The following is an 11,856-nucleotide window of genomic DNA, read 5'->3' on the forward strand; positions in this document are numbered from 1 at the left end:
TATATAAAGCAGTTTGCTCAATGAAACACAGCAAATAAATAGCAGATGTGGATTTTTCCATACACAACTACCAGACACCAAAACCCTTGTCATCAAGGGTGGCTGACATATTGAGGAAATAAGAGTAAAACATGAAATTATGAACAATTGATATAACATTTAATTAAGGTAACAAAAGCATGATTAGGAAAAAGATCTAAATGTAATAAACAAATACTATTGAGTATTATTCTAGAATGGACTTGTTGATTATCCAATCCAAAAATGACGTCTGTTTTTTTCTAACAATATTTAAATATTTCAAAGGTACCATTATCTCATAGGTTGGAATAATAAATATAATAATGATATTATTATATTTGATAGTCATAATAATCAAAATTAATCTAATTAGATAGAGTATACTTTTCGTTGTTCACATTTTACTTCTAAACAAACATTCTGACCTGTGTACTAAGAAATATCAATAAAGGATTACCATATCATATGTTGTGATGATATCAAAAAATAAAATATTTTAAGCTACATAATCTAATTGCACCCCAATTACAAATGCATTTTGAAAAATTAGGAAATTTTAAAACTTAAAAACAGTCTTAATGGCACAAATATGTTTGTAAATCATCCAACCAACATACTTTTAAGATGTCAAAATTATTTCGGGGGTAAGAGGAAACTTAAAATGCAAGACAATGGTGACAGCTGCATGAAAAGACATTTGTAAATACTTCTGTTAATCAGTCAGTGTTAAAGTACATATTTGTTTTGACACATTAAGATGAAGGAAGATCTTAGATCATGTTTACTAAATGTGCTTATGGAATAGGAACAGAAGTTTCATTGACTATTGAGATTATTGTTATATATTTTAAATTTAATGGAATGAATCAATGAATCACCTACTTTTAAAAAATGACAACATTCTTAGATCGAAATTATGCTTAGTACTTACTTGCTTACCATACATTTTTCAGTTATAAATAATTTAAAATATCTATATTGCAGATATTATTATCATTGCAATCGCGTAAGAGTTAATAGATGGTAATGTGGTGCTTGCACAAAAAGATAATTAGTAACCAAAAAAAGTGACATTCAACTTACTCTGAAATTTAAAATTTTTCATCTATACACAAAGGTCTCATTAGATTAGTATATTAACATTGTGATGTTGATGATTAATATTAATTAAATATATTATTCAACGGTTGTTAAAAAATTTCTCCCTGAAAATTATATTCATTTTGCTTTTTTAAGTTGTAACACATTTGGTTAAGTTTTTAAAAAATCAATTATATTTATAAATATAGTTGATTCTCATTATTCACAGTAGTTAAATTCTAGAAAGTCATTGTGAACACTAAATTAGCAAATACTGAATCATTTCCTCTAGGAGAAATAAATATAGGATTAAGCTCCTGTGAACATTTGCTACAATGCTGGCATCAACTGATCAATATGTAACTTTGCTTTTTGGTGTGTTTTTATTTAAATATGTATTTTAAATATATACCATTGATTAATTAACATTGAACATGATCAGTAGCACTAAAACTCATGCCTGAATGTAGTTTATCTAACACATGTACTTTCCTCATTAGGATTATTATAGCTTTCTTTTTTTTATTATACAGTAAGTTCTGGGGTACATGTGCAGAACATAGGTATCAACGTGCCATAGTGGTTTGCTGCATCCATCACATGATCATCTACATTAGGTATTTCTCCTAATGCTATGCCTCTCCTATACCCCCATACCCTGCTATCCCTCCCATAGTCCCCACCCCCCAACACGCCCAGGTGTATGCTGTTCCCCTCCCTGTGTCATTGTGTTCTCATTGTTCAACACCCACTTATGAGTGAGAGCATGTGGTGTTTAGTTTTCTGTTCTTGTGTCAGCTTGCTGAGAATGATGGTTTCCAAGTTCATCCATGTCCCTGCAAAGGACACGAACTCATCATTTTTATGGCTGCATATATTCCACGGTGTATATGTGTCTTTATCCAGTCTATCATTGATGAGCATTTGTGTTGGTTCCAAGTCTTTGCTGTTGTGAACAGTGTCACAATAAACATACATGTACATGTCTTTTTTTTTTTTTTTTTTTTTTTTTTTTCTAAATGGTCCATATTTATTAGTACTCTGGTCAGAGAAGTTCAAACTCTACCATTTGGAGGTTTTCTGCAATTCCAGGCTGTCTGTTAGACTGTAGGCTTCAGAGCCTTGGCTTGTCATACTGGGCCAGGTTTGTGTGAGAGATAGTCCTACAGCTGAACCAGCAAAGTGCTGAGAGAGAAACCCAGTTCTCCTACCTGGTACTTTGTGAGTGAGAGATACTGATACAGACTGGAAAGAAGAGCTGGATATCTCATTCTCATCAGGAAGATTGTACAGTTCTATGACTTGGGATATGTCATAATCATCAAAGTACAAAGCAGGAACTCAGGCCACCAGCTTCTCCCACTGAGTATCTTGCATTTGGAAATCACTTGTGGGACTCTCAGTAAAGGTAGAGTTCCATGCCCAATTGGAAGGGTCTAAGGGATGAGGAGGAAAGGAGCTATAGAAATCTGAAACCACAGGAGAAAAAGCATAAGAAATGATTGGATGTTCTCAGGGAGGTGGGCACATTCTTCTTGAATAGAAGGATTTGGTTTGGTTGTGTTGCTTATTGCTGCTGCCACTGCTGCTTTTTCCATTTGAATCACTGGTTCCTGAACCAAATCTTAACTGTCCTTATAATAGCATAATTTACAATCCTTTGGGTAAATACCCAGTAATGAGATTGATGGGTCCAACGATATTTGTATTTCTAGATCCTTGAGAAATTGTCACACTGTCTTCCACAATGGTTAAAGTAATTTACACTCCCACCAACAGTGTAAAATTGTTCCTATTTCCCCACATCCTCTCTAGTATCTGTTGCCTCCTGATTTTTTAATGATCGCCATTCTAACCGGCATTAGATGATATCTCAATGTGGTTTTGATTTGCATTTCTCTAATAACCAGTGATGATCAACTTTTTTTTTTTTTTGGTATATATCTCTTCTAGACAATATATAGCTGGATTTTGTTTTACTACATGCTTTTTCAATTTCTTCTCTTTAACTGGAGAATTTAGTCTCTTTTTACTTATTGTGTTTCGTAATATGGTATTTCTATCACCCTGTTGGTGCTTACCATTTATTAACTCTTTCTATGTTTTATGTTCAATTTTGGCTTATTTTGGATCAATTGTTTTTAAAAATCCAACTTCCCCTGTTAAATTTTGCAATGTTTTCACTGTTTCTTTTCCTTTAGTGATTATGCTATAAACTTTAACATGTGTGCATAACTTATGAAGCTCTAAGTTTAACTGATGTTTTTATCTCCTGAAAGTACATCCTCAATAATATTCTAAATACTTTATTTTATTTTATTTATTTTTTATTATACTTTAAGTTCTGGAGTACATGTGCTTTTCTTCATATTTTTGTTGGCTGTATAAATGTCTTATTTTGAGAAGTGTCTGTTCATGTACTTTGCCCACTTTTTGATGGCGTTGTTTGATTTTGTCTTGTAAATGTGTTTAAGTTCTTTGTAGATTCTGGATATTAGCCCTCTGTCAGACGGGTAGATTACACAAATTTTTTTCCCATTCTGTTGGTTGCCAGTTCACTGTAATGATAGTTTCTTTTGCTGTGCAGAAACTCTTAAGTTCAATTAGTCCCATTTGTCTATTTTGGCTTTTTTTTTCCAGTACTTTTGGTGTTTTTGTCATGAAGTCCTTGCCCATGCCCATGTATATGTCTTGAATGATATTGCCTAGGTTTTCTGCTAGGGTTTTTATAGTATTAGGTCTTATATTTAAATCTTTAATCCATCTGGAGTTAGTTTTTGTAAAAGGTGTAAGGGATGAATCCAGTTTCAGGTTTCTGCCTATGGCTAGCCAGTTTTCCCAACACCATTTATTAAATAGGGAATCCTTTCCCCACTGCTTGTTTTTTTCAGGTTTGTCAAAGATCAGATGGTTGGAGATGTGTCTTTCTTATGCTTAAGGATACTAAACAGCACTTTAGTTTGGGGATCATTTTAATAGGAAGATCACCAACAAAGAACACAGGAATGGAAAAAAAAAATGTAACGTTAAATAGACTGTGTAAAGGACACTTGTTTGAAGTATGAGAGCTAAAACAAGAAAGCGGAGCATTGCCCTGTTTCACCTTATCTGGGAACATGCCTGCCTGACAACACAATTTTTTTTCTACTTCACATTATGTGAATTACCAAAGCAGCCTCAAGTGTTGATTTTGGGGTCACAAAAAATTTTAGTCTGTAGGCAAATCTGCAAATATGGAATTTGAAAATCATGAAGATCTACAGTATGTTGATGTATCTGTCATGTGAGCATTCCTCCTTCCTTTTTTGAGGAGTTTTCTTCAGACATGGGATGAGTGACACCAAACTGATTATAGAATTATTAGGAGGCCCTCCTCTATGCCCTTCTTTATAGAATAATCTGAAGCAAATATCTTCTGCTAAAGATATTTCTTGATTTGATTCAAGATTTTCCCTGGTTTTGAGAATAAAAATATTGGTAAATATGTTAGAAACTAATAAGACATAAATGGGTACAAATATGCAAAGGCAAAACCAGTAATCATGTCATTTGTACTATCATGATGTTTTGACTGATGCCTATGCCCTTTGGTCAGAGTCAATTTTGGTTGACCAAACATATAGCTTTCAATATTGCTATGATGTGTTATTTTAAAAACAGTGTATATCACTTCAATAAGCAAGGATACCCATATTTTCCCTCCAAGAATGCATATCTTCATTATATGCAAAGTTTTATAAGTGGATAATGTAGCAATAAAAATATACAAAAAAGTTGAAATCAAAATCAGTAATTTTCTATTAGAATGAAGAAAATAAAAATAAAATGAATAGCTTACTGAATTTCAAAGTTGCATGCAGAAAAAGTAGAAAAAGAGAAACAAAAGAATCAAAACACAGACAGCTAAAAGTTTTATGATCCTGTTTACATGACATTCTGGAAAGGCAAAACGATAGTGACAGAAATTGGAATCATAGTTACAAACCCCAGGAAGTGGTTGTCAGAGGTGGTGAATGGGGGAGTGATTGATTACAAAGAAACTTTTGGACATGATATAAATGAAAAATTGGTGTACTGAACAGTATTAAGATTAAGGACTTCTGTTCGTCACATGATACCAATAAAAGTATAATGTAGTCCACAGAATGAGAGAAGGTGTTCCAATACCTTCATCTAACAAAGGAGTTATATTCAGGATACCTAAACAGCTTCACTCAATAGCAAAAACAGACTTTGTTTTTAAATATAGCACAGCATATCCAAATGAACAACAAGCATAAAGAATGTTCTAAATTAAAAAAAAAATGTTCTAAATTGTATCAGTCATAAAAAAGTGCAAATTAATTGCATGAAAACAACCACTAAAATTTTTAAACAAAATTTTTAAAATTATGGAAAATACCAAATGTAGGCAAGGATATTGAGCTACTGGAACTCTCCACTGTTTCATGGATAGTTCAACCACTTTGTAAAACTATTTGGTGGTATCCACCAAAGTTGAATGTATGCTTACTCTATATTCCTACAATTCTATTCCTAGGTATATATCAGAATATATTCCATGTGCATATTTACCATATAAATAATGTTCATCAACAGACATTTCATCAACAAACACATATCAGAATGGTCATGGTGACACCAAGGGTAATACTCTAAAACTAGAAAACACTCAATGATTCTGAATAGCTGATTGGACACATAAATTATGGTGTTTTATATGATGGTGGAATTCTATATAGCAATGAAAAGGAATTAACTAAAACTGTATGAAATGAAATGTTTGAATGTTACAAGTATATTATCGCATGAAAGAAATTAGAACAAAAAGAGTTCGTTCTATAGGATTCACGACACGTTTTTGTTTCTGGATGCAAGAAAAATAAAAATTATCCTTGTTGAGTGGTATTTAAAAGGAGTACAATGTAAACTTGTAGAATTCTGGTAATGCTAGATTTCATCATCTAGTGAGTTCTCTATCTAGTTTTTTTCATTTCTTGTGAAAATTCCTCAAGCTGTTTAATATGATTTCTATATCTGACTATATATTATATTTCAATAAAAAGTTAAGAAAATTTGATTACTTATGGAAAAATGGATGTGTTCTGACAATTTAAAATTTTTCAAATTTTTAATATATTTCCTTTTTTTGTTTTTTCAAGATTAACTCAGAGTTTTCCCAAGCATTTTTTTTTCTGTTTAAAGCCTTGGTTTTTAGATAGCTGTTCACAAGGTTCTGACTGGTATGCTATTGGAAAATCTCTGGCTGTTTTGGCTCTCAAAACGTCTTCTATTTTGTATTTGCTATTTTAAATGTTCTTGTCTTCCGGGTGTCCCTGTATTAAGGTGAAATGAAAGGTCAAAGAGTATTTCCTCTTCAGTTTTCTATACTTTATCAAGCTTACTCAAACCTAAGACTGTTTTACATGTAATTTGAGCAAACATCCTTATTAAGAACTATGTTCTATTTTCTAACAAGAAAAGATTACAAACTCACAAATACAAGTTTTCTAGAAAATTACATATCTTATATAGCTTAATCTCATGTTTGTTTTCAGTTAATTATGAGCCTCCCCATGATATGATGCTTGCGACACTAATCCTGTTCTAAATCTCTTAACAGGAGAGCCTCTGAAACTTGTGGACACTTTCCATCCCTATTTCAACTTTACCTTACTAACTTGCAAACAACTGATAAATTACTACTTTATAAACTTTCTTATGATCTGTATTTTCACTGGGGATTTCACAGTCTTGTGTTTCATACACTATTTTTCAATAGACCAGCCCATTTTTATTTATTTTTGTTTTTGTCATATAGTAAACATAAATTAATTTAAAATATGCTTTATAAATATTTGATGCTAATAATATTACATGATCTGTCATTAAGAAAGCCAATTTCACACAAAACAGAGAAGGTAGTAATGTAATTTTCTGGGTGTTAATTTATTTCCCATGCTGTAGATACTCACATCTGGGCCTTCTGGGTTTTTTACCTTATCACCTATTAATGTTTACAATTTATCTCAGTAAAGTTTTTTGCAAGGAGATGTACACTGTGGTCTGAGTAACTGAAAATAGCTTCCCATTGCTTCTATACTAACGGTTCCCAAGTATTAGTTGCATAAATTATGCTGGGTTTAAAAGATGGAAATCCCTATACCTCATTCCTGGAGATATTTACTCTGCAGCATTAAAGAGCATTTGCCACTTCACTGAATGATTCCCTTATTTCCAAAGCAAAATTTTGGGGCACTTCCTACTGGTGTTTATGCTGAAATTTGTAGTTACTATTCTGTAGTTTTTCTATTATTTTTGTGTTTTAGTCATTTGTCAGCACAAGTCAGCTTTCTAGCATAACTGTAAAACTTGAAGGGTAGGAATCACCTTGAGAAAGTCACCCATCATGCCTTTCAAGTTTAATCATGAATTCAGTAGCTCATTTTTAAAGAAAATTACTATTTAAGTTCTGTATGTTATCGGAATTGGATCAGGTACTGGGTTTTAAAAAACTGACTAGAACTCTGTCCCTGCCCTCAAGAACATAAAACTACTATTATAACTACTATTGGTGAGGAAGGAGACCCAGGCATCTAAGATCACCTCTTCCTTGACTTCTGCACAGCATTTCAATAGAAGAAAAGGCTGGCCAACTGGCGCCTCCTAAATCGCCTTCCTGTAAATAGCAGGCATGGTGTGGAAAAATCTCTCCGAAAGACATTGTTTTTACTTAAACAAGATCAAACCCCCACCCTACTCCTCCATCCGGAAACCAGAACCCTTTCATATGTGATTTCTAAAGCTGTAAACCCAAGACCTTTCATATGTGATTTCTAAAACTGTAAATCCAAGACACTTTGACTTGTAATTTCTAAGGCTGTGAACCTAAGGCTCTTTCATGTGTAATATCTAGAGTATAAGCTAATATAAAGGCAGAGCTTCTCCTTGTTAGGTGAGCTTGGTGGTTAGACAAATTGTTGCCTTGCTCCCGGGCCATAATAAAACCTCTTCCTTCCTAGTTTGGTGTCCGAGAAGTCTGTTTCTCACAGCTGCTCCTGCTTCATTACTACTACCACTACATTACCACACTGCTACTACTACTACTATATTACTACTGGTAGTAATGACCAAAAGCAACACAATCACATGAGAAATAAGGAAAAGCATTTATGGAGTCATTATTACGTGACTATTACTATGAGCATTTTGATTAGCACAGCAACTTGAGTTGGGAGCTACTAACCTTAATTTTCTCTGTAATAGAAGAGTGAATTAAGGCTCAGAACAATTAACTAACCATCTCCATTTCCTCCAGTCACTTATCTATTATAGAGTCTAATAAATACAATAAATTAAACATGCTAACTCAGCTAACTAATAGACATAACTAATTCACATAATTAGTAAAAATTAGTTATGTGAGTAACAACTAAGAGTCTATCAATATTGCCTAATGGTGAGGGCAGTAGGGGTGGATCAAGAAAAGCTTTACCAAGGATGTGACTTAAAGAAAGTGCAATTAGTTACTTTCCAGTTGGAGAAGGGTTTAGATAGGAATAGAGGAGGACAGTATTGTATAGTGTAGAAAGAAAAAGGGAACTTATTAAGCCAAAGCACTGAGGCAGAACCACATTTCATATAAAATTTGAGGAGCCTGAGAATGAAAGAACGTGTGGTTATACAGAATTTAAAGGGAACTTGAAAGGGTGGTTTCAATAAAATGATGATGCAGATGATATTGGCAATGATTTAATTTCTGAAGATGAGATTTGTTGGTTCAGGATTATAATTTATAAATAACTTTGGCTAAAATATCTGTAAATCAATGGAGATTAAAAATGAGCAGATATGACAAAATTTTTCTCTTATGTTTAATCCTTAGGTGGCAGAAAGTTCTCCATATCTAACAGGAAGAAAACGTTTAAAACTTTTAAACAAAACTAACAAAAACTTTGTATCTAATCAATTTTGACTGAGCATAGTAGCTTCAGTCCTAGAACATGCTCTCTAAATCTGTAATTGAATACATGATGTTTTAGTGCAGTAGAAGGTCTATAGCTTTAATGCAGGATAGGTGAGTTCCAAAATTCTGACTTAGCTTCAGAGAGCTTTTGACTTCATCCAGGAAGGAATTCAAGGGCAAGCTGATGGTGTTAGATAGCAATCTTTTATTGAACAGTGCTGCTCCTTGTGAAACAGTTTAACTCATAGACAGTGGGCCCAGAGTACAAAACTTATGGGCTGTTGGCAACTATATTTACACCCAGTTACACCCACTTTCAATTACATGCAAATTAAGATGCAAATTGGGGAGTGGGTTATTTAGCACTTTCAAGGAAAAGGGCAATAATTTATGGGTCATTGCTAAGGAAAGGGATAATAACTTCCTGGTCGTTGCCACAGCATTTGTAAGCTGTCATGGTGCTGGTGGGAGCCTTTTATGCTGATGAGAAATGAGGGAAACTAGGAATTACTTTCATCACCATCTGCTTGTTTTTACCAGGTTTTTTTTAACTTCATCCTGTCAGACCCAGGAAAGACTCCCTTCTGGTCTCCTACCTCAGTTTTGTCTGGATTATATTACAGGCCTAACAATTAGGAGTGTGAGGACCAAAAGAAAATTTTATTTAGTGCTATTAATATTTTGTTTTTGAAAAATTTAAAGAGAAAGCATCTTTAGTTCAGAAAAATAACTGCAAGAAATAGTCTTCTTATTCATAAAAAATATTTTATTCAGTTGTTAAATATCTTTAAAATATATCTGCAAAAAATGTACTAACTTCTGTCATCTACTCCACAGCTGTCTTCTGCCAGTTGAAGGTCTATGAATTTAACAGTTCAAATTAAAATTGCTAATCCTAGATTTAAGGAAAAAAGATACTAGGAAAGAGCTTTCACATTTTAACTGGCACATAAGACTAAGAACAACTGATTCTGTCAAATAACAAAGCACCTTGTACATTTTTTTTCTTGTGGATGAATGAAAATGTTTCAGAGAATGTTTAAAATTTTCTCATATGCAACTAAAAGAAATGACTAAACATACCAGCATACAAGTATCTTGATAAAGAAATTTTCTTTGGAAAACTTTAACAATGAAAGAAGAGGAAATCATTTAATTAGAACTCAAGAAGAAAGACTATCATACAGAAACGTGATCTAGTGAGAATGTGTTAATATCCATCTTGGTTCAAAGATAAGTTTGACTATTAAGTATACAGAAGTTAAAAAAAATTTATAGGTAAGTAAACTGCAGATCACCTGGGTCCCAAAAGGGCATGAATATAGGTCTCAAATTCAATGCACTGAGCAAAAGGCATTGCTTTATTAAACTTCAGTAATTATTAGCAATTTTATTCTGATGAAGTTGAGATCTACTTATTTACAAACATATAATTTTTTAATAATATAGAGACTACGTTTCGAAATAGCTATTTTCTAAATTTACTGAAAGTCTTTTCCTAAATGAATTCTTATGTTCTTATGCCTTTTTCTATTTACATGGTGAAATCCTACTCAGGATTCAATTTTCAAGTAAAATAGTCAATAAAATAATTAATAAGTTATATAATTTACTTAATATTTGATCAATGCAACTCCCCAATATCCTCCCTGTACTTTTTATGACTAGCTTTTTTTTTATACCCATATAATTTTCCTCTTTGTTTTCCTAGGGCCCTCTGCAAAGACCTTTGTTATAGCACTAATGCTGATTTATCACTCTTTTTAGACATCATAAATTATTAAAACCCAAAGCAGAAGTATTTCTTTAACTTTAAATTTTTTTCTGAGAACCTGGCACATAGTAAGTGATTAATGAACATATCTTAATTACCAAGGAAAAATGAATATACAAAAAAAAAAGTAAATCAATTAATGGTTGAATGAAATAATTGACAAGTGTCGGTAGGAAGGGTAATTATCATCCTTCTCACTTCCACTTATGTTTCCATTTCATTGACCCTTACTTTTATAAACCTGTGCTCCTATCATCGGCCTCCATCAGTCTCTATGGCTTCTCATTGATAACATTTATTGTTCTCTCTGTTCACTTTTTGTTTCCTTCTCCTAATTTGATTTCTTTCTTCTCCACCCCAAACTCACCATTCCTATGTGTATTCAAGACAGATTCAACTTTTTAGCATACCGATTGTTTGGCCTCATCTTCTCTATAACCTTGTCTGCTTCTTGATTCTGTTATTACCTAACATTGTTTTTTCTTTGACATAATAATTTGAAACCCCTATTCTTCAGCCTCAGCTTCCGAATTCACTAAGTTTGCTTTAGTCATCCAGAGCTTTCTGGAACCTGCTTCCTCAACTTCTTTACTTCTCTCCAAACACCTTTACTCTCTTTTCCTGCTCATTATGATCCGTCATAGCCCATAGTCCATTAAAAACATTCTCAGGACTTCTTATAACTCTGTGCCAGCTTAAGAGCACTGGAGAAAATCTCAAATTTTCTCATGTTTATGCAACTATCGAGTAATATTTTCCATCTCAGTTCTGCCAATAATTGCATTCTTCCATAATTCTCCCTCTCCTATTCTCCAGAGTGGCAAAACTGACTCTGCTTTCTGTGAGGTGTTTACTCCAATCAAATCATAAGTGCTTTTGATAATCTTCTAAATAAAATTAATATTTTCTTCTAAATAATATCTTCTAAATAAAATTGATATTTTCTTCTTTCCTGCTCTACTTCACTTTCTATGTTTATTGTTGAGATTTAAGTTTAAGCATCACGTTCTTTGTT

The 11,856-nt window shown here is 32.8% G+C and overlaps 1 pseudogene; it reads right to left on the reverse strand.

Annotated features, from left to right (window-relative positions):
• Positions 1-2,163: 2,163 nt before the first annotated feature.
• LOC116564143 lies at positions 2,164-11,483 on the reverse strand (annotated as a pseudogene).
• Between the last annotated feature and the right edge of the window lie 373 nt (positions 11,484-11,856).

The sequence above is a fragment of the Sapajus apella genome, unplaced genomic scaffold (genome assembly GCF_009761245.1).
Source record: "Sapajus apella isolate SASKATOON/1434 unplaced genomic scaffold, GSC_monkey_1.0 scaffold36, whole genome shotgun sequence".
Classification (NCBI taxonomy): Eukaryota; Metazoa; Chordata; class Mammalia; order Primates; family Cebidae; genus Sapajus; species Sapajus apella.